Source organism: Diorhabda carinulata, chromosome 10 (assembly GCF_026250575.1).
Source record: "Diorhabda carinulata isolate Delta chromosome 10, icDioCari1.1, whole genome shotgun sequence".
Taxonomy (NCBI): domain Eukaryota; kingdom Metazoa; phylum Arthropoda; class Insecta; order Coleoptera; family Chrysomelidae; genus Diorhabda; species Diorhabda carinulata.
In genome coordinates this window covers 1,577,543-1,601,670 of record NC_079469.1, presented here as the reverse complement: position 1 = coordinate 1,601,670, position 24,128 = coordinate 1,577,543, and the positions used below count along the sequence as shown (strand labels likewise).

Here is a 24,128-nt window from a genome sequence, read left to right as displayed (position 1 = left end):
AAAAAATATTTATATATAATGTAATTGTTGATAAAAAACTTAAGTTATTTATATTTATATATTTTTGATCGAAGCTACCAGTTGATTTCAAACGGGATTCTAATCTCCCTCTATCTCAGAAACGATTCACCGTATGAAAAAATTTTTGAGACAAAAGTTGTAATAAATACAAATAGCATACAACCCATAGGAGACGAGTTATTTGCTAAAAATGTTTTAGGATTTAAAATGAACAAGTTTAAACGACTTTATAGCTGGGTATTTCGATTTTCTGAAATATTTCCCTAAATCTACCTAAAATGACTGGACTAGTATACTTGGTTTTGCATTTATGTTGGCAGTATTACTTTCTGTTCACGCTTAAGTTTACAATTAAAATTTATCATCATATCAGGAGAGATGATGCTATTTGCAAAAAAATGATTTTAAACCTTAACCAACACTTCCATATCTCATTAACTTAATAAATTGTGCGATTCACCCTATAGTATACTATTAAAAAGTTTGACTAACAAAAGTTTATGCTCGGAAGTGTATTATACATAATATTCATTATATCTCTAGATGGTTACCACCAAAATAATCTGGTGTATAAAAGATTGTTTATTTGAAACTAAATATACATCATTAACAATGAAACTACGTTATTTGATTAAAATTATTGTCCAGGAATTTTGTTTATTAAAATATTTGCCATACGGTTTTATGTGGAATTTAATTTATAAAATGGCTGAAAACTTGTGGTTATTCTGACAGTGACAGTTGCAATATATTTATCTGTTTAGTTATTAACAATATAACCAATAAAATGGATTAAATTGATTAATTTTATTGTTCAAGCAATAGTCGAACATTCTACGAATCGAGAAATGCCTTCTCTCCTAATAAATGTTTGTTTGGTTGAGCTGGCAACCATGCGAATAGAACCGACTTGCCTTCGAGTCGCCAGTGCAATGCGCGCTTTCGAATAACAAAGTACGTCTTTAAAACGTTTAGAGAATATCTTTTGGAGTACACGAACCAAGAAGAGCGAGTGTTGAGTGAGTGTGTGGAAGCGCAGAGCCGGTCAAACTTTAACTTTTAAATTATTTTTATTTATTTTGTGTAACTATTTATTTGTTACGCGTTGTTAGTTTTTATGATTCTATACAAAACTTTTCGTTATTTTTGTATGTTGTGGTTGTTTTGTGAACTGTGGTTTTCGTTTACTTTGAAAAGGATACGCATGAATAGTAAGTGGAAATAGTTTGTTGCGGTAACCAAATAAAATTTAAACCAAATAAAATCTACTTTTGAGAAGTATTAGTTGATACTTATAAATAATAATATTGAATAGGGACATTCGGTAATTCAAAATAGTCGACTTCCTGTTTCTTTCACGCTCATTGGCTCTACAGAAAACAAAAAAAAAGTTACAAAAAGGTCTCTGGATATTATCTTCCATAATAACGGATTTAAATTATATCCGGTTTTCAAGTGTTCGAAATTGTGATTTTAAGGGAGCAGATTCATTGATGATTTAATAGATTTTGTATGGCAAGAAAGCATCATTTTACAAAGCTGTCTTTGTACGAAAAATCTGCATATGAACCTAACAAAGCACAGAATTAAATAATGGATTTATGAGATACCGAATGTCAGCTTAAATTTGTTGCTTGAAATTATGCAGATTTACTAAAGCTAAAATTATGTTCTGTGACAGAATTTTTTTAAAACATAATTAATGTATCCCAACAATCAATAACTGTCAATTAATAATTTCTTTTTTTTTCAATTTTCCATAAGAGATAGGGATGTATTGAATAAATTTCTTTCTAATAATTTGAATGTGATATAATTAAATAACTCAATTGACAAAGTTGCCTTTTAAAAACAATTTATTTAGCAAACTGAGGATTTAATAATTTGAAGTTACAAGTAGTTAAACTAATCTGACTAGACGAATATCAAATTGAATGAACGAAGTATTAGTTTTATAGATATAGATATAGAAAAAATAATTATAAAATTAGATAAATATATTTATGGTTCATTATAGTCACAATAATTAAATAATAAATAATTGGAGATGATACTTTAATAGGGTTGAAGTTGAATCTATAAAACTGGCAGAAAGACTAAACACAGACAATTTATAGCAACGATAATTTAATGAGGTTAGAGTTCATAATAATTAATAAGTGATTGATGATGATGCGCCGCTGTGAAAAGGATTGTTTTGTATTACTTGTACGTGTAATGAAAAATATATAATTTACATCTGTTATTCTAGCTGGAAACGTTGAAAATATATAATTCCGTATCTCTTTATCGAAATGTCGTCAAGTTGACAAAACCTTTTCATTCTTATACCAGTAAAATTATTTAAAATTCTACAAATGTTGAAACTAATTATTGGGTTGGCGACAAAGTAATTTAAGTTTTGTATTAAAAAATTTTAAGAAAGGATAGTTTCTAATCAATTATATATCTTCCATTTTGCTCAATGACCTTTTGCCATTTTTCTCTCAGCTTCACGATTCCGCGCATATAAAATTTCTGGTTCTTATAAGCAAAAAACTGAACCAAATGCGATTAAACATCATCGTCATTTGTGATTATTCAAAGAATTCTACAATCTTCGAAATAAATAATAATCAAATAGTGCTAAATCGGGGCTGTAAAGGGGATGTGGTATCACTCCCCAGCCAAGCTCCAATAGTTTTCAACGAATTACCAAAGATGTGTGATGCCTTGCATTATCATGGTGGAACACTAAACCTTTCCGGCCGTTTTTCCTTGATTGCAACATCCAATTTTATGAATTGTAGACAGTACATATCAGAATTGATCGTTTGGTATCTTGGAAGAAGCTCAAAAAACCTAGCATCTTCGTAATCCCACCAAACTAACAGCATGATATTGTGGCCTCTGTGCAAGAATTATATGACGATCCTCTTCAATGAAGACTTTGATTTGATCATCATCAACTTCACTAGGCCGACCAGAACGTCGATTATCTTTGAGAGAAAAATCTCCATTACGGAATTTTTTATATCAATTCTAACACGTGCACTCTGTTAAGCAATCACGCACTACTTGCTTTTAAAGTTACGTCAATGCAACCAGTATCACGTGCCAAACGGCAAAGTACAGCACTAACATAAGTTATTCAAAAAATAAAGCAACACTCTCTATCAGTAAATGGACAAACTTATATTATATATATATATATATATATATATATATATATATATATATATAAGCGTTTTCGTATTGGGAATGTGGTAAATTAAACACCGAAGTGTACTAATTCTAATATATTGCGAGCTTTGATATGACAAAAATTTAGTAATATCTTTTAAAAAAACATTAGTTTCATCAACTTCAAAATTATATATTCAAATTGACGCTTGATAGAAATATTTTTTCTGGGTTCATTTTTTTTTGAGAGTAGTACAATTTTTTCCAAAACATCTTCTTGAATGTGATGAGTTTTTTTTCAGAATATCACCTTTTTTTAACAATGTACCTAATGTGTCAATTTGATGTTTTTTTTAAAGATATTAAAAATTTTGTGACGCCGCAATTCTTAACTAATCGATTCTTGATTATTCTAATTAAAGTTAATTACGAAATTTATTTTTTGTATACAATATTCCACGACATAAACATTTCATGGTTCATTACAAAAACGTTCAAACCAATATACTGACGGGCATGTTATGAAAATAAAATTCAAGATATAGTCGGTCAATTCCAGGAAAATTTAACCCAGGTCAAGTTGCCGGAGACGCTTGGGAATATTCCGTAGGTGGTATCGACGTTAACACAGGGTACAGACATATGTTTCAAAAGTCATCAGATTCTTTATTCGTTTATGTAAATATGATGGTGACTTTTCGGAGTAAAAATTTTTTTCGTAGATTTTCCATAGAACTTTACGGAAAATCGATGGTTGTTGTTGGAAGTATTTAATCGTAGCGTAAAAGTAAAAGAACACGATTTTTCAATTTACTTGAATAATTATATAAAAAGTATGTAAACCATCCGTAAAAAGTACCAAGTAAAACGAGACTTTCGAAGGTAGTAAGGTCTTTCTTGCCTGAGTGCACAATAGTACATCAGCATCATATTTTCTGTTATTTTTTTTAATATTTGCTTCGGCCACGCTTTTTTTACCTTTCGTCTATTAAATGCCATGTTTATTACATCTAAATAGTAGTTTGTCAAATTGAAATGCGTCATTTACAAAAAATATAGATATGAATGAGAAAGTAGGGCGTATGAAAAAAAAACACGATCTTCTGATAACAGAAAATAATTCATTGTGGTTAAATCTGGTGAATAGGATGCTTGAAGTATCAAATCAAACTTAAATTCATTAATTTTGGTCACTGCAATAAAGGATGTGTGTGCTGGTGCATTGTCCTGATGAAACAAAATTTTCTTCTTAGCCAAATACTTAGCTTGATTTCGTTTGATATATAAGAGCAATAAATACTCCTCGGGTCTAAGTCCAGAAAATATAGTGTATAAAGAAACAATATATGTCCTTATTTTCGACGAAAAGACTGTACATGTTTTGTTTTGCTTTGGACTTGTGCAAAAGTTTTTCTTCTCGAGAAAGCGCGATCTATCTTGCAACAACGTATAACGAAACTCGATTATCCGGTCATCAGTTATACGGATTTGCGATTATCCGGCCCTCAGTTAAACGGATTCACGATTATCTGGACTATCAACTGCGACCAATTAAATAATTAAGTAAAATTGAACCAATTTACAAAATTTTTAACATACGTACTAAAAGTCGTATTTATGCAAGTACGAACGAGTCGGAACAGAGTACTTAATCGGGAGAAAGAAAATTCAATAACCAATACCGATGATTTTATTTTCGAGGATATGATTGAGTTAATGTTAAAAATACAAATATACCAGGATTGTGATGATGATATGAAAGAATGGATCACTTGTTATAGTAATGATCAAGGCTTTCAGAATATGTCTAGGCGTGGAAAATGATGTAAGACCATCTCATGATGAAGCACTTTGCAAACAGCTCTCAAATGGTTAAAAAACAAACAGATAACTTATTTATATCACAAAACCTGCTTTTCTTCATACATTCGATTATCCGAATCTTTAACGAGTTTCCATTGTAATTATTTTAAACAATATATTTTAAAATATTTTACAATATTTTAAACAATATATATATATATATATATATATATATATATATATATATATATATATATATATATATGAAAATAATAATTTAAAACACACCAATAAGAATATAGGAAATTTTGTTTTAGTTCTTCGACTTCTTCGTGAAATGATTGTGGTTTCAAGGACCGCGTAACAGTTATTTCTGATTATTTAATTTGATTTGTTGTATAACTAGTAATCTTTCTTATCGACTATAACAATACTTTTTGATTTATTTGATAAAACTGAGAGATAAAATTTTATTAAATAATAATAATCGTGCGATCCAAATATTTATGGAAGAAATACTTTCAATATTAATAGAAAGTTATACAAAGAGCAAATAGACCGGATAACATTTATTTTCCATTAACATGGACGACGTATTTAGGTCAAACTCGTTGTATACTTTTGAGTTTATTCCAACTTTGTCGGACTTATTTTAAGTTGATTGGTAAACAAGACAATAAAACGTTGAAGTAGTTTTTGTTGTGTGTGTGTGTATGTGTGTGTGACAAAACTCAACCGTTGTAATAAAACAATTTGTTGCTTTATTGTTATTGTAATGGTAACGGGAATAGTTCTATAACAGTTTGATAAAAACGAGGTTTGGTCAAAAAACATGGAGAATTAATTCACTTACTTCTATATTCTATATTCTATTCCATGTCTCCTATATCATTGTCACAATATGTTTGAAGTCATCAATTTCCTACTATAGTGACATCGTATCTATGGTGACATCGTGTCTATCTTCCCAGGAGAATTTTCACCTGTTTTAGCTCCTGTAGATTGTCCTAATAATTATTTTTGTTCTTATCTATCTTATTTTCCAATTATTCTTCCTAATGGAAATGTTCAAAATTCAGAAGTGCAAAATAAGCCAACGACTTTCTTCTTTATCACGACAACGCGGCTGGAGTTTGGCCTTTCTTTCGATGGGTTTTACGTTCTACATGGGAATAAAAATGGACGTGATGAGGTGATGCTTCGTCTTTAGCTTCTGATTGGATTTTCTTTTTATGAATCCTCCACGAGGTGGACCTTGAACGTCAGTTCTTGGTTTTGGGGTGCCTTTTTGCTGTTTTTGAAAAACACTTTGGATTTGAATGAAACTAGACTAGCAATTGCCCATTTTGTTTGTTACATATATCGCGCGGTTGATAGAAAAGTGACACAAGTCAAAATTCATCATATTCCAGATAAATAATTGAATCTAAAATCATAACAGATTAAAGTGCCGTTTGTACATTTTAGTGGTCAAACTTTTGCTTTTATAGAAAGGGATAGTTGTGATTTTAATCCCTCCAATAAACAATCATATTTAATTTGTACACAATTTTTCTATGAATTCAACTGCATTTTTTGTATATTTTTACATTAGGGTTAAGATTTTTTTAAAATTATCAACTAAACAGTTTTTATTATAATTATACATACATTTAAAAAAAATAAGTCAAGTAATGAGTAGTTTTTATGAAAAAGTGTCACAACTCGAATAAATCTAACATTTTCCTTTTATTTAGTGTGTACTATAAATATTTCAATTAAACATTAAACCATACTAAATAATGTATTATTACTTAAAGTTATAATATGAAAAAGTGTTGGATGAAATATTTCTTATACTTTGTTAGATCCTGTGTTTAATTTCGAATTCTTAAACCGCCCTTCTGAACATTTACTAATTTTGACTTGTGTCAGTTTTCTACCAAGCGATATATCATCTCATTTCCAAACCTTTGTTCTTAACACCTGGTTCAAAGAATTGACAGAATGGTTAAATAAATGCGCAGATTCACCATTTTTGTTTGACAAGCTTGTTCACAGATATGACAAATGTCTCAATCTCTTCGGCGATGACCAATCATTTGGTAATAAAGTTATTGTTTTATATGAACTTGTCTTTTATCTCGTAATTTGAATGTACATTTTATTGATCTGACTAACGGTTATTTTTTTAGGGTTAATAAACAAACTACGTTCGTTATGTGTACATTTTAAAAAGTTATTATCCATATCCAGACATACTTTTGTGCATGAAATAGATATCAAATAAAAGAAAGGTATGTATACGTTTGTGTGTGGATTATGTGAATTATTTCATTCTATTTGTACGAACAAATACTTGTAGAATGAAACAGCCCATTATCATTTATGATTTATTGTCTCTTTGTGACACTCAGTAGGTGTTACGTCTCGATAGAAACGAAAAAAAAAAAAAAATGAGGAAACCGTACCGAATAAATAACTAATATTTTACATTTTTTAACAACATGTTGACAAACTCAATTTCGATTGCTAGCAGGTGTCCTGATAATTTAACCCTATCTCCCTTAAATCTTTCTCGATTCATTTATTAATCTGTTCTTTGCCATTCGATCTAAGTTACAACAACTGTTAAAGTGTGTTAATTAATATTAAACCTTAAAAAGAAAAATTAAATGAAAAATATTGTCCCTTTCGTACTCTTTTAGTAGTGGCCGCTTGGTTTTAAAAAAATTCATTCTTATAACTTGGCTTTCAACAAAAATCAAATTTTTAAATTGAAGAAAATTGAGAATATTTTGAAAATTTCATTAATGAATGATGTACGTGGTAATGTCAAAGAGAATGGGAATAATAAGCTAATTTTTCCAATGGGGGATTTGTAGTAATTTTATATCAATCAATAATAAAATCAATATTATTATGTTATACTGAAAAAATTAATCGAGTATATAACTTCTTTTTTAAATTTAAATCTATTTTACTTTCTGCATATATACAGGGTGTCCCACGACGAGTTAAAACTATCTGTATAAATGACAAAATAATTATAATAGAATCATGAAACTTCCAGTAGAACCGGACTTTGTTATTTTAAATAGAACACCCTGTATATTAATACATTTTGAAAATCTACGTAAAATTTTAGTATACTTTTGTCTAAAAACTTTTTTCGAAAAATACATACTTTATACTTACATATTTTAGGTATAGGAAAGTATACATGAATTTGTCTTATTTTTTACCCCTGAATGCATTAAAATGGAAAAAACCGGGTGGTTCTATTTCAGTTCTATTCTATTTAAAAAAATAAAGTAAATTTGATATTTATGCAGTTAAACTTTGAACACTTTTTATACACGCCCTGAATAAAATAAAAAATTTTTCAACGTAGATTCAAATACGTCTGAACTTGCTAAAAGCAACCGAATAGAAACCATTTTCATATCTTTAAGGGTATCCTCGTAAAAAAAATAATTTATAAGGGTCAAATTTTTTACAAAAAAATTAATAACTAAAAAAGTATGTATTTTTCGAAAAAAGTTTTTGACAAAAGTATACTAAAATTTTACGTAGATTTCAAAAATGTATTAATATACAGGGTGTTCCATTTAAAATAATTATAATTATAGTCGATTTCCGGTAGAACCGGAAGTCGGCATTTGAAAATATTTTAATTGAAAAGATCGTATCCAAAAATCCAAACGTAGAAATTTTCATGATTCTACTATAATTATTTTGCCATATATACAGATAGTTTTAAATCGTCGTGGGACACCCTGTATACATTATAGATATTCTGCAAGTTCATCGAGCATACAAAAACCCTTGGACGTGTAATTTCATTATCAACAGATACTTTCGATTTATTTAATCTTATTGCGGAATAGCTTTTAAATTAAATTCTTCTGTATAACTGAAACGGTCTCTGCGTGGTTTCAGCCAACTGAAAACTTTTTTTCATAAAGGTGAGAAGGTGTGATGATTATAATCAAATTATTGATACGTCGTCTGTCGACAAAAAAATTTTTTGTACTTGTAGCATGAATGAAAAACTTAAAAACTGAAATACGACCAGATATTTAATAACATTTACATTTAGAACAGAAAAAATATATTAAATTAATGACTTTTTTAGAATTCGAATAAACCTTTTTCCGCTAATCTAAAATCTTTTGTTACAAATTTAGTACCTCTTTTGTACTATATATAGTCGAAAGGTATTCTTCTTGGGACACCCGGTACATTGTATGAAGTATTACCAACTACACTTGTTGATCTTAAAAATTTCCAAGATACTATCATACAATATGAATTTAGGACACATTGTTCATTGTAAGTTTTCAACTAGACCACCACGTATCCTATTGACCCTTCAATAATGGCGTTCGTTGCCTCAAATAATGCCGTATATATTAATTTATGTAAATAAGACATTAATTCCAGATTGTTTACAGTCGCAAGCAACTGTCACATGCACAGCATAACCCGCAATATAAACTAGTGTCAATTGTTTTCAATGTTGTATAGCTTTAGACCAGCGGCGGTGCGAATGATCATTTCGATGGGACATCAGTATTTAACGATTGAAAAAAAATACTAAAATATAATGGTTAGAAATATAGTTTGTAATTTTATTCATAATTCACACGATAAGCTGAATTTTATTTATATTTTACACGAAAATAGTGTCGAATTTAATTTTTATAAATCCAATTCATTTCTGTCACGTCAATGGTCATCTAGATTAGTGAATACCAGTATTTTATAGCCCAGATGGTCAGCATAACGTGCTCGAGTCTCAAGGAACCGATATAGTTTTATTTCACATTTTTCTCTACTTCTTTTTGGCCTTTTCACGTGTGGTCTGACAGCAAATGGACACTGGTATACTATTCAACGTATTCTATATTCGGTATTTACCTTTCGGCTTTAGCGTTTTTCACATGCATACCGCTAAAAGTGGTATTCCAATTATAGTTCAGGAGATAAAAAGTAATTTGTTCCAGTTATTAATTACACAGAATAATTTATTTATATATTTCATCCATTATTCCGACAAATATGTGATAAAATACGTGGTAATGATATTTGAATATTCATTGACTTACGAGGATGATCCCAGAAGTAACTAACCTGACCTAGAGATGATGGTAGTTGTTTGACAAGTACAGAGTACAAGTACAGAGTAATATAAAGCATCTGTTTGAAGTTTGAAGACGCCACGTTGTTTTTGGCAGCGTTTTCATTGAAATTGTAAACATGGAAAAATTTTTATTGTTTTTATTATCTACCAAAGAACCAAAATATGTGGGATGTTGATAATATGGTAAAAAGGAACTGTAGGACTACTTGTTATCTTTGGGAACCAATGATGAATCAAGTGAAAATGACAACGACTTATTAATAATGAATTTCAATCTGATAAGCAAGTTATTAATCATTTACACCAATAAATTATTTAATGATCCGCTTCTGATTATATATTTCGAAGTTAATGCATCATTTATATTTTATGGTTATATTGTGTACGCAAAAAGTTACAGATTTGTAAAGAGGTGGTTCAGCTAAAATACCATATAAATAGGTATAACCCAAGGAGCATTCCGTAAACTCGTTATACCAGGTCATCTGAAACCGACAGATTCGCGTCCCTGGCCCCCTTCATTATGCACATCATTACGGCCATCTTTAAACTTTCGACACCATTCACGCACAACACCATTACTCATGAAGTTTTCCCCATACACACGAATCATTTTCCGATGGATTTCAGACTATAGAAACTTCGCAATTCGCGCTTGGCGGGAGCATCAATAATAGCGGACATGTTTAGGTGGCTGTAGCACAACGCCGACTGACGCCACAATGTCGCTTTCTCCTGCCCGCGTAGCGTCTGCACGGAGCGATCGGAGTTTAAAAAAACAGCCCTCGTAAAATAAAATAATTCCATACAATTATAATGACATTTAAGATAGACTTACAATATTATTCCCTGGTCTATTTTTTTTTCAACTCGCGTAAGTATATAACAATTAAATGTAAAAAAATCAACTACCACTTCATCCAAACATCATTACAGGCTGAAAAACGTATTAAAGTCTAACTATTGGTAATTCAGCTACAAGTGTAGTTTCTCTCTAGTCAGTACAATTTAATTGTCGCCGATACTGGTATGTCCAACACGTTCATACTAATGAGTCACGTGGTACATTTATATTGGAAACAAAACGAGTTTCTTTGAAAATAGTTTGTTCAGTTCCGAAGTTGTATTGTCATGATTCGACGATTCGTTGTAGAGAAAGACAGCTGCGCACTGCCATATTTTTCACTATTATGTTATCGTTGATATGCAGTAAATTGGACTAAATTTTGATTCAAAGAACACGGATCTTAATTGCGACGCGTACGTGTAAAACAGCGTAAAAATTCAATTAAATTTCCTTTTCATCATTCTATTTCCTTTCCCTAGACTTCATTCGATATCACTTTTAACGTTTGTTAAGATTTAGTGAAAGCGTGTTGATATACAGAAACCTCGATATTTATTTTGCCCAGGAAAGCATTCATTTGTTAAAATTAATGATGCCCGTTGAAATCTGGTATATATATATATATATATATATATATATATATATATATATATATATATATATATATATATATATATATATATATATATATATATATATATATATATATATATATATATATATTTCGTGTTGTCTAGAAACGCACAAACACACATACACGTTCACTGCACGCGTCGTCGTTCTATGGGTAACTTGAAAAGCAGATGTATATGAAAAAAGTGAAAAATGCACAAGTTAATCCCACGATATTTTTATCTTAATCTTGATTTTATGAACTGATTCTCTATCTTTAATTAATAAGAGTTTTGAAATTCATAACCGCCCTAAATATTGAAATATGTGTTCAGGAACCGAAAGGAATGAAAAATAGCGAAAACAAACGATAAACCTAAAGAAAACAAAAATAGAAAACGAGGAGTAATCCACCTCAAAAAAGGATTTTAAAGCATCAAAAGCGATAGCCAAATCCAAAGGATTGAAAGGCTTGATGATGATGAAGATGATATTAATATATGTGAGACTCAACTGGACTGGGCATATAATGAGAAAAAATCAACTGAAATGATCAAAAAATTAACGCAATCGAACCCTATTGTGGCCAAGGAGAAGAGGCAGGTCGAGAAAGACTTGGAGAGACAAAATAGAAGAGGACATAAGAGCACTCAATATAGAAAACTCGAAAGCAAAATGCCGGAACCGAAAAGATGAAAATTAATAACAAAAGAAGCCAAAACAACCGACAAACTATAAAGAAAATCAAAATTAGAAAATGAGGAGTAATCCACTTCAAAAAAAGGATTTAAAGCGCCAAAAGCGCCCTCAATCCACAGGATTGAAAGGCTTGATGATGATGATGTTATGTTACGAGTGTTTGCATAGATTGACAATCATTTCTTGTTAGTTCCGCTATGTGCTTTTCAAACGTAAATAAACGAAGACATTCTTATTCTTATAACAGATGTATAATTATGATTTTTTTTTCATGTTAGTAAATTAACCTCGTCATACGACAGAATTCCTGTCCTCGTTTTAATTTCCCGAGGTGTGGAAGGCGTCTACTTAATTGATATTTGCGTGTTGTACGCGTTTCTTTTTTGATATTTTACTAATGATAAACGAAAGCTAATTATTTGGAATCAAATTTAAAAAAAACTTCCCGATTTGAATGCATCAACCGCTTCTTCAGAGTATACTCCTTGTTTGAAACCAAAATCATTTGGTTTCAAACAAGGAGTATACGGTGGATGATCCATCAATTCGACGTTTTAACTATTCAAAAACGTTCTTATTTGAACTGATGTGTGGGAGTTCGCATTGTCGTCGTGAAGATTTGCTCTGGGGACATGTGCAATTTGCTTCGAAGTATTTAGCGCGCGAACAACCTTTGTTGAATTTAGTTAGTCTTGAAAGACTCATACAGTTGATTGGTTAGATCCATGATTCATCACCTGTTACGATCTCATACACGTCTTTTGAAGCACAGCTATTGAGTTTGTTCATCATTTCTTTGCACCAATCGACACGATTTTTTGTTTGAGCGATTGTCAAATTATGCTGTAACCAACTTTAACAAATCTTTTTGATAGCCAAATATTCATGCAATATTAAATGTATGCAAGTAAAATTAATGCCCAATTATGCCTCAATCTCACTGTATGTCACATGACGATCTTGCATAATCAGTTTACGTACAATAGCCGATTTTGGACGATTTTTACGAAATTCATCATGTAGCGAAGTGCGACCACGATTTAATTCAGAAAACCAGCAAAACACGATAGCTCGAGATGGTGCTTCATCACCAAAAGTCGAAGAGAGTTGATGTTGGTGTGATCCATTTCGAAAGTTATATTTTTTGACCAAGATGAATATTTTTAGTATCTGTAAACAACTCAACATTCGTATAACACGTTCTGAGTATATTCACCATAAAAAAATCAAACTTAATGACAGCATTGTCTGATATGACATATTCATATCAGTTGCCATATTTCCAAACTTAAGTATATTTGAGATAAAAAGACTGAATTTATAGGTTATTCGTTTTTATAGCCCAGACTTGATTTCTTTTTCTTCGTAATTAAATTTTGTCTTTTGTGAATAAATAAATAACTATTCTGGTATATATAAACATATTCTCATAATACAGGACTATTTAATATTTGAAAAATCGTTAAACTTTTGTTTAATTTATTATCTTCGGATACGGGTTGTTATTTTTATCTGTAACAATCGATTGTCTACAATAGCGAGTTTCCTATTTCATTGTTAATGCGACATTAAACTGTTAAAACAAGTTTAAATGCTTTTTAGTAGATATATACGAAATTACGTTGTCGTAAAACTTGATGTTACTACATTGAATATGAAGTGTTAGTCGAAATTTTCTAATACGAAAAATCTTAATAATAATAATAATTATTAAGTTAATAGTTAGTTAGTTAGTTAGTTAGTTAGTTAATAATAAATTGTATTAAACAAAAAATAATTAGATTTTATTTAATTTAGTTTCAATTGCCACAAATAATAACATTGTTATAATTATCACAACTTAGGGTGAAAGGTTTTTGTTTTAATTCAAAAGTACTAAAAAGTTTGAACTACCTTCCAATGTGCTTACAGAAAATTTCAAAGAATCAAATTACTATTCCTAAAAATATTATTAAACTATTATTTTTTAATCTATGTATAGTCTAAAATATATTTCTCATATTATCCTGTGTTTCCCAAACATTTGTTTCTTAATTAAATATTTTAATTTTGTCCCGTATCATATAAAATTGATAAATTACCTTTTCCCATTGAATAAATTTTTGTTTCTTAATCTAAAAGCTACATCTACAATTAACTAGACAATTATTTATCATGTTATCTATAATTCAAATCGTCTATCGAATCACACGTTTTCACTCAAAATCAATCTGAATATTGGAATGCGTGCATCGAGCGCACAGATTTATATATTATATATACCTAACCAAAATTGCACTCATTCTAAGAAAACATAATTTTTTTTATCAATTTTTGTTCAATATTTTATGTAATATTGAACATTTGCTCATTTTGGAAAATATTAGAGTTTGCTGACGGTTTTTCGTTTTGTCTTAATGATAATTATTCAAAAGTTCGTAAGTTTGTCCATCTCTTGGGCAGATCAAATTTTTTTGTGCGCTCGTCGAACGATCTTTCGGATTCGATACTGGTAATGTGCGCTAGATGCACGTGCGCTCTTTGTGATTGTAAATGTGTTCGGGAAATGATGATCGATTATAAAGTGTCCAAGAAATTCTCTGTTTTCTTCAAAAAGTCGCGGAAATTTTAATAATCAATAAAAAAATTCAGGCAAACGAAAATGCTTGAAATAAGAAATTTATTCTAATTATTGCGCAATTAAAATAAGTCTTAGAGCGACCATAAGGTCACTTTTGTACAACGATAAAATATTTTGGAAATAGTATGAAGATTTAGTCATGGAATTATTTAAAAATGTTTGGAAAGTGATTGTAATTATTGAAAATGTGTCCGGGAAATGATGATCGATTACAAAGTGTCCAATAAATTCTCTGTTTTATTTAAAAAGTTGCGGAAACTTTAATAATCAAGAAAAAATTCAGGCAAACGAAAATGCTTGAAATAAGAAATTTATTCTAATTATTGCGCAATTAAAATAATTCTTAGAGCTAGCAAAAGTTTACGTTTTTACAACGATAAAATAGTTTGAAGATTTAGTCAATTTCCATCCAGTTAATGTTAGTTAAGAAAACATAAAATTATTTAAAACTTATATTGCACACATGAAGTTTAGAATAATCCTACCCTGTTGCATACACCCGAATCATCCCGTGCAGTTTCTAATAAGACCTTTGAGCTCAGTGGGCTCAACGTCAACAATGGCACGTTGATAAATATTATATGGGGTGGTCTATTGTGGCAGTAAATGCAGGATAAACTGACATTCTATGAAGGATATTTACACAAAACTGGACGGGCATATAGTGGGGTTTTGACTCAAGATTTTCGGATGTTTTTAAACGACTTCATAGCCGCGCAAACCAGGGGACAAAGCTATTGTTGAAATTTCTGGGAATATTATCAAATATGTTATTTATTAAACGAAAACATAGATTAAAGTATGCGTTATGAAACGGAAATTGATAAATGCAATACGCTTAATTTTTTCTATCGGTTGAATGGAATCGTCAATGAGTATTGTGATGAAAGTCGCTGAAAAATGTTGAACACACACTGTTGACAGTATAGTTTGTCCAATATAAATTGCAGAAGACAATTATACGAGGAACAAAAAATAAATACGCACGAATTAAGAAATGAAATTGCGTTAATCGACGAAGCTCATTTCTGGTTGTTGGATACGTCAACAATCAAAATTGCCGCATCTGGAGTGAAAACGAACAAGAAGCATTGCAAGAGCTACCAATGCATCCCGAAAAAGTCACTGTTTGGTGTGGATTATGGGCATCATCTTCAAAAGCGACGATGGCCGCAACGTTACTGTGAATGGCGAGCGCTACCGTGTGATGATACAATTTTTTTTTGCTCAAAATGGATGAATGTGTTTCAACAAGACGTGCCATATGCCACACGGCACGCGAAACAATGGCCAAAATAAAAGTCGTCTTCAGTTTGGGGTCCGTCAATTGGCCGCCTAGATCGTGTTTTTAACGCTTTAGGACTATGTTTACAGGGAGAAACTAGCAACGATTGACGCATATTGAAGCATTTATTCGTGAAATAGCGGCCGATACGTTAGAGAGAGTGTGCCAAAATTGGACCTTGCGCATGGGTTATCTAAAGAGGTGGCCGCTGACAAAATTTGCGTAAAATCATTTTTAAACATTAAAATTATATTGATCGTTCGATCGATTCCAATAAAGATTTCATCATTTTTTTCCAATTTTTTGTGGTTTTTTTTTTCAAAATCGAATCCTTTAACTCTTAAAAAAATCACTGATTATAAATCTACCATATTTCAATACTTTGTGGTAAAACGTTCATGACATCAGAAAAGAGAATTTGAGTGGCGGATAAGATTTTTTTGGAATTGGAAATATATCAATTGAGTACACCAAACTCGACGTTCAAACATTCGTTAATTGTTTAATGACTTTTGACAGTCAAACAACCAAATATTACACCTGCCTTTATGTACCTTGAAATACCTATCTTTAAGTAAATATTGACCGAGTTTTAGATTAGGTTCCCTTCGAAAGGAGATAGATAGAAATTGTAAATAAAATGTGCAAATTGGCTTTTCCTGTTCCGGGAAAGTGACGTTTTTACAACTCGCGCGAATTGTGGAAGTTGGAAATTGAATAAGAAAAAAAATGTGTTGCTTGTGGGGTCGGGACAGAAACGATAATGTTGCATGATAAATTGAAATTTTATCGATAGTAACAGCGACTTTTTGGAATTGCCAATTTACACGAAGAAAAAAATTTTTTAAATAATACTGTATGAATTATTTTAATTTTTAAACATAATATTTTAGTGAAAATAGAGACGTGAAAATAAAATATACAAACGAGTTAGTATATACGATCCTTTTTAGGTAAAACATACTTTACGTCGATAAAAAAATAGCATAAAACTGCCACTCCGCCGTAATAGATTTAAACTCCAACTATCTGGGATCTTCGTGATATCTTCAAAGTGAACTTTCTATCTACTAGAAAATCTTTCAAGTCAAAGTTCCACTAGAGATTTCTGTTGCGCATCATGTCAAAGTTGTTTGCTGAACTTTTCCTTATACAGCCGGACGAAATGTCGCTTTTAACTTAATTGGATTTATCTAATTTTTATAACTTTACAGTCGATTAAGACAAAATATCCTTTTTTAAGTACTTTAATTCATGTTTTTAATAACAATCCTACTCCTAAACACTTTTTTTTTGGATCGTATTATTACTATTGAAAATAATCCTCGATAGTTTGAAAATGGTGTTCCGGGACTCCTCGTTTCTGATTTAAAGACCTTTCAAGTTGCGAAATCACAACTTATGTTTAAGTATATAATGATTGACAACTTTGACAGGGACAACCTGTACAATCAAAAGATAGCAAACATTGATTGTTCGATTGGTTTTTGAACAAAAAGCTACTCTTTGTTTAACTATATAAAATTTACGGTTTAATAGATATTTAGATTTTTAGATCGTTGTACATGCCAAGTTAACAATCCGTAACTTTTACAGGGACAACCTGTACAATTTAAAGATAGCAAAAATTGATTGTTCGATCGGTTTTTTAACAAAAAGCTACTCTTTGCTTAACTCGATAAAATGTACGATTTAAGAGATATTTAGATTTTTAGATCGTTGTACATGCCAAGGTAATCGTTCGTTATAAACAGACATTCTGAAGAAAATTATCATAAATTGTAATTATTTATTGAAAATACTAACAGGAAGTATAAAAATTTTCTATTTGAACTGCATACTGTCCAATATCGTGTTACTACAACAATAAATTTTGCCTTATAGCGTCAAAATGGAAATTTATTCTATCTATCATTTCGTTAATTATGTTTACCTGTGTTGTATACACCAATATTCTAAGATATCCCACAAAAAAAAACGAATCCAATCTAATTTAAGATAACGAATAAAAGCCAAGCAAAAAGACCTCTCGGGGCACTGTCTTCGTGCATCTTCAGGTGTTTGTTGAGGCGACATTCTCTCGAAGTGTGAAGAAGAAGATCTCTGGCAATTGAAGCCATCCCAAATTTCAGACTTTTTAAGGAGTGGGTTTGATTGATCAGCTGTAAACATAGGATTCTCTACTATCGCAGTAAGTAAGAGGGACTCGATAGATCCTTTGGGTCGCAGTGTATACGAGACCCCAAATCCATACATTCATACAACCCGACCAACCCACCAATTAGGAAAAATGGTATGAAGATGATTTTTCACAGATATGGATTGCACTTTCTGGATGTGAACGAGATAAGAAGTTGCTCGTAGAGAATCCTATGAATAGTTTTCGTTGATACGTTAAATTATAGTGAAATTTTGCGTACACAAGTTGTGGAATCATCAAAAATGGCGAACGGTTTCCCTTGGCATATACAATGATCTAAAAATCTTCATACCAGAATTTTTTTTGTCGGAATATCTTATATAGTAAGAGACTTCTTTTAGATTGAACAAATATTTTGTTAATATCGCATGCAAACGAGATCTTATATTTTTCAATCTACATTTTTAAGAAATTTTGGAATGTATGCATCAAATTTTGCCTCGTATTAGGAACAAATTCCATTTTCCAATCCATTTTAATTAAAGATATAAAAAATTATTTTGTCCAATTTTGTTAAGTCGCAGCTGTTTATAAAGTGTAGAAATTACTTTATGATGGTCTAAAATGTTGGTTAGATTTTCTATCAACATATATAATTAGTAATCAATTTCGAAGGTAAAAACCCAACAGACCTTTCTGAAATTATAGACAACGTAACCACTTCAGTAGTAGTCGTTTGTGATGATGATGAATAGCCTTCAAGGTTGACGCTCGTCCTTTCATATTTCTGTAGAGATAAAAATGTACCTGGTCTTCAAAAATATGTTTCTGTAGTTATTTCCACTAAATTTATTAATAATAAAATATGAATTTCGAGACATTAGATATCTTTACCAGCAAATACAATTCCAAATATATTGTAATTGTCATATTGAACAGTATACACGAATGATTAATAAAATAAAAGAATTGAATCCAATTGAAACAATGTCATGAATAATTTCATTTTGGTCATTATAGTGTTTGTACGGATGACATTAAGTTGAAATTTGTGAATTGTTCGATTTGTTGAATATTTTATTCGTCATTATTCTTTTTAGAAAAGTACAATAAATGAAAATGCTTTATTTTTTAAGAAAATGAGTCATGCGAAAGGGACATTTACTGAAATAAATCAAATTGATATTATACTTGGTCGTAGAATGAATGATTTGTATTCTAGGGATGTTACTTATTGTTTTTAATACAAATAAAGTAATTTTCTCATTTCTACGAATACAATTTTCAATTTCTTTAACACTAAGTTCTTTATCCTTTCTTAGACAGATTTTTTTTAAATTTCTCATTCCTTAGACTTTATGATATGTTTGTTTCTAAATATTTCTAAATTTTAAGTCTCTTCTGTTTCAAAATTAGTTTTTTTTTAATAACGCCTATCATCTAAATAAGGAAATTCAACATAAAATGAGATCTGATACTTGTAATATACAAATAATTTAATGCTTCTAAATGTTCTTGATTTTTGAAAAAATTAATTTTAAAGTAATTAATATATATCAAAAGGTCTAAGAAATAAGAAATTGGACAAATAATTTAATTGATTAGTGCTACATATATGAGATGTAAGGACTTAAAATTAGTCGAAACGTAAATTTTTAGAACATTTGAGAACATTTAGAAACATTATATAAATTTATAAAATTTATAATAAATTTAATTTGGGAGATTAGGTACATCGAGGCATTATGTGGACATTGACATTAGCGCCCTTTCAACTACGACCGTCAGGTTGTAATAAAAATTACATAAATCTTATGAGTTTAGTCGCCATATTTAATTCACTCTCCCCTCAAGGTTCTAATTGAAAAGAATTATGTAATGGGCCTTTATTTTCCCATTATTCCCGGACCAAGTACTTAAAAATACAATGCCTCCAAACACCATTATTATAATTGATAGACACTCCCTAGATTATTAGTCGTTTTAGATCACAGGGTCAACCCTTCGTTCGTCCGGAATCGAATTTAAAAAAGAAAAAAATTCCCATGCGAATATTTCGAAAAAATTATATTGAATGATAATTTTCTTTCGGTTATCTACTGTCTATTGGTTTTTGAATGCGTTTTAAATCAAATTTATTCAATTCAACTAGATCTAGATTAGAAGTAAAATTTTTCTAAACATTAATCTTTCTTTTTATATATTCTTCCCAATATTTTGTATGAAAAGCTGTGATGTGTAATCACTGAATAAGATGAATTTTGATAGCATCAGTTGATAAAGAAAAAATACATACGAAGATTATGATATGTGTCAAGTTTGAAGACGTTGTTTAGTATTTGTTAGGCATCCATTAATAATGAATGTTTTCAGTTAATTTGTAAACATGGAAAAAATCGAAAGGTTTTAGCCCAAAAAATATAAAAACTGAACTAGATTCTACTCTGGGTAAGACTGCTCCTTCGATATAAACAGTTAGCTTAGTTTAAACGAGGCTGTACGACTTGCAAGTACCAGCCTCACAGCGGTCGACCAAATGAAGTGACGACTTCAGAAATATTGAAGAAAATCCATGAATTGGTACTGGTACGCGAGCTACTAGACATAATAGGCATTTCAAAAAGTGCGAAAACCGAATTTTTGCGACGTTTCATAAAAATGGATGAAACGTGGATCAATCACTTCACATTCGATACAAAAAACAATCAAAACAATGGACTGAAAAGGAAGAACCGGCTCTAAAGAAGGCAAAGACCGTTCCTTCAGTAGGCGTCGGTTTTTTGGAAAGCGCGTGGGATAATTTTCATTAACTATCTTGAGAAGGATTCAAATGTAAAAATAAATGAAATCATGAAACGGTTGAGGCTTTCTCGAAAACAGATGAAATTATACCAAAAGTGAATAATGAAGAGCTTAAAAGCTTGTACTGGTCTTTGAAAGCATTTCAACAGATGATTTGCAAATGAAACGAGTGCATTTGAGACAGTTGCTAATCAACTTTGTTTTAAATATAATTGCAATGGACATTGAACTGCCTGTTATAATTGCAAGATAATTTCCTGTTTCAATGTGCATGGTACATTACTTCAGATGTCAGCATATTGATAGGAAATGTAAGTTAATATGTAAGCATTTTTGGTTGGTTCGATCCATCCGGGTCGACGGCTTATTATTATTATAACTATGATCGTTGTCCAGTACAGACATGTAACGTTATCAATATACGTGTGAGAGATTTTTGAACTTCCATTATTTTAGCGAATAGCTAGATCATGTCCCCCTTTTTACCCTAAAGGACACATTCTTCACATGGCGATCCTGCCAGCCCAAAATAAATTAAAATGTTGAGTGGAAAGTGGCTAAATGTGCAAGTAAAGTGATAGCAGAAATGGGATCATCACAATCAAAAGAAGAGGTAATTATAGCACAAAGCGGTAATAGCGGAGGCAGTACCACCAGTTGGAGCCAGAAGTTTTCCATATCTGAAGTTTTGGGATTGATTGCTTTTGTACTTTTTTTGTTCCTTATCATATGGCGACTTACTCGTCGTTGCAAGAAAAGTTTGGAGAAGAAGATCAGAGAAGAGATCCAAAACAGCAGAGAAAGTGTTGTGTAGTGCAGTGTAAACTGTGATGTGTCGCAATCGCAAGGAGTTCAAAATTCAAGACGTTGTGTCCAAGCGGCTCGGAAATTTCAAAATTGAAGAATAAAAGATAAGTGTTAATTTTAGTCAATTATTATCCATGAGCGATCTTGAGGATATTAAAAATTTGTATGAGGAATTTAGGGTATTTTTAAGAAATTTAGGTAAAGACAATCAGCAGCGTAGAAACGATATAATTTTAATTAAGAGTAAACTCAGTACATTAGATAGGTTAAAAGAAGAATATGAACTTGCAAAGCAGAATTTTAATAAAAGCACTCATAGCGAAGATGTGACAAAGAAAGCTAAGAATTATGTTCAAATAAATGACAAAAATATTGCAGAAATTAAACAAATTTTAGAAACTAGATCAATTAATATTACCTCTAATAGTAATTTAGTCGAAACAGCAGAAATGGCTGAAGAATTTAGTTTAAGAACAGCAGCAAACTTATTGCCTTCTGTGGACGATACAGAGAATAGTACTAAACAATTAATTGATGCTATAGAATTGTATGACGGTTTGTTAAATGTCGCGGGAAAAAAATTGTTAACTACTTTTGTGTTAAAAACGAAACTTAGTCAAAGTGCGAAACTAAGGTTAGAATCAAATTACAATTCTAATGCCGATTTAATTAATGATATTAAAGCTAATTTATTAACAAAAAAATCTGCTGCAGCGTTGTCAAACGAATTACATAGCGCGAGACAATTAGAAAAATCAATAGATGAGTTTGGAAAATCATTGGAAGATTTACTGGTCAATCTCACATTAGCACAAGCAGATGGAGATGGTGGCGCAGTCAAAATTTTAAGAGTGGCTAATGAAAAAATTGCAATTAATGCGTTTGCTAATGGTCTACGTAACCATGAACTGCGAACAGTTATTAAGGCGCGAAATTATGCAAAATTGAAAGACGCGATTAGTGGCGCGAAAGATGAAGAAATTTCAAAGAAAGCTTCATCTTCAGCACAAGTTTTTCATACGCGTAACAAGAGTGATTCGCGACAAAATAACGCGTATAGGGGTAATTCGCGTTCAAACGGAAACAACAGGGGAAGTTATAGAAATAATAGCAATCACACTAACAGAAATAATAATTATAATTCCCGGAATAGCAATTACAATAACCAAAACAATCGTCAGCGTGATAATAATAACTTTAGAGGACGAAATAACGGTCGTTATAATAACAGAAATCAAAGATCAGGTAATAATAGATACAATCAAAATAATAATAATCAAAGATGTAACGTGATAGGAAGTGGTGAAAACAGAGAAAACGGTAGTACCAGTAGGAATAGTAACAATAATGAATCGAATGAAGTAAATACGTTTTTTCGATCCTAAAATTGAACAGGAAGATAGTATTTTAAGTTTATGTATAAATGGATTAAGTTATGTACCTATTAAGTATGGGATGAATGGGTTAAACTTATTATTAGATTCAGGAGCTACAGTAAGTATTATTTTTGCATCTCATTTGAGTGACAACCAGTATATTGATTCCTCAGAAAAAATTAAAATCAACGGTATAGCTGGTTCAACATATGCAAAAGGAAAAACAAATATTACATTTTTATTAGGAAATACTAAAGTTAGTCATGATTTTCATGTTGTAGATGAATGTGGTAGCGATATGCATGGAGTTTTAGGAGCTGATTTTCTTTTGAAACATGCAGCTATTATTGATTACGAAAAATACTTATTTTTATTTTGGAATAAGGGTGAGAAAATTTCAATACCTCTTGATTCAAAATTCAATTATTGTACAACAATACCACCAAGGTGTGAAATAATAAAGCATTTTTTGGTAGATAACAATGACGATAGTGTAATCGTATCCTAAGAAATTTGTAAAGGTGTATATGCAGCGGGACTAATTGTTAGACCTGTTAAAAATATGATTCCGGTTAGATTATTAAATAGTACCGATAGAGAGATTAAGCTGAAAAATTTTAAACCTAGAATTGAGAAATTATCGAACTTTGATATTTGTAACTTTGAAAAAAGTAAATTTTCAGTAGACCGTATTGATAAATTATTGAATAAAATAAATGTAGAAGGGTTAAGTAACGAGGAAAAAAAGTCAATTCATAAAATATGTGCAAAATATGACGATGTGTTTCACCTGGACAATGACACACTTACAGTAACTAATGTTTATAAA

At 30.6% G+C, this 24,128-nt stretch overlaps 1 protein-coding gene across 4 annotated transcripts in view; it reads left to right on the top strand.

Moving 5' to 3' along the window:
- The first annotated feature begins 847 nt into the window (after positions 1-847).
- The window catches only part of LOC130899142 (uncharacterized), a 154,307-nt gene continuing 131,026 nt past the window's right edge, over positions 848-24,128 (top strand). For 3 of the 4 annotated variants that reach the window (XM_057808937.1, XM_057808936.1, XM_057808934.1), the window contains exon 1: positions 948-1,232. The gene's annotated coding sequence lies outside the window, so the exon portion shown is untranslated. Of the gene's footprint in view, positions 1,233-24,128 lie in introns of all 4 variants that reach the window. The other variant, XM_057808935.1, reaches the window with a different exon arrangement.